This window comes from Carcharhinus amblyrhynchos, chromosome 3 (assembly GCF_965287045.1).
Source record: "Carcharhinus amblyrhynchos chromosome 3, sCarAmb.v2.hapA, whole genome shotgun sequence".
Lineage (NCBI taxonomy): Eukaryota > Metazoa > Chordata > Chondrichthyes > Carcharhiniformes > Carcharhinidae > Carcharhinus > Carcharhinus amblyrhynchos.
The window spans coordinates 8,090,283-8,091,429 of NC_137326.1; positions in this window are offsets into that span (position 1 = coordinate 8,090,283).

The window sequence follows — 1,147 nt, forward strand, 5'->3', positions numbered from 1 at the left end:
AGCTGTGTAAATGTGGAGAAGCTTTCCTCTCCTCTGTGTTGGTGAGTTGCATGATCTGAACTGGTTAATCATCAGTCACATCTCTCTGCACTTGTGGCTCTTGCCAAGTTTTATAATGGGTGGCACAATGGTTAGCACTGCTGCCTCACAGTGCCAGGGACCCGGGTTTTAATTCTGCCTTGGGTCATTGCCTGTGCTGAGTTTGCATGCTCTCTCCGTGTCTGCGTGGGTTTCCTCCGGGCGTTCCAGTTTCCTTCCACAATCCGAAAGATATGCTGGTTCGGTGGATTGGCCATGCTAAATTCTCCCTTGGTGTACCTGAACAGGCACCAGAGGATTTTCACAGTAACTTCACTGCAGTGTTAATGTAAGCTTACGTGTGATTAATAAATAATGCTCAGATCGAGTGGCACGCACTGTGGCATAATTACGGCATCCAAACAAGCAATTTGAAAAACCTAAACTGGTACAAAAAGAAAAACAATGGAGGCCCTCCAGCTCTCCAAGCTTCTGCCAATCATGATGCCTTAACTAAAAAGAAACAGCCCTTACTCGAACCATACCCCTCCACTGCCTCATTCATGTACTCATCCGGATGCCTCTTAAATGTTGCTAATGTGCCCGCTTCCACCACTTCCTCTGGCATCGCACTCCAGCACCCACCACTTTCTGCATAAAAACACTCCCTGTGCACCTCCCTGAAACTTTTCCCCCTCTCACCATGGGAAAAAGCCTCTGACTTTGCATCCCGTCTATGCCTCTCATTATTTCAACGCAAACCAGCCTCTCATCCGTTGACACTGTCTATCCTTCCCGCTGCCTCGGCAAAGAAGCCAGCATAATTAAGTACCCCGGACATTCTCTCTTCCACCTTCTTCCGTCGGGAAAAAGGTACGAAAAAGTCTGAGGTCACGTACCAACCGACTCAAGAACAGCCTCTTCCCTGCTGCCGTCAGACTTTTGAATGGACTTACCTCACATTAAGTTGATCTTTCTCTACACCCTAGCTACGACTGTGACACTACATTCTGCACTGTTTCCTTCTCTATGAACGGTATGTTTTGTCTGTATAATACACAAGAAATAATACTTTTCACTGTATGTTAATACATGCAACAATAAAGCAAATCAAATCAAAAAATGTCTA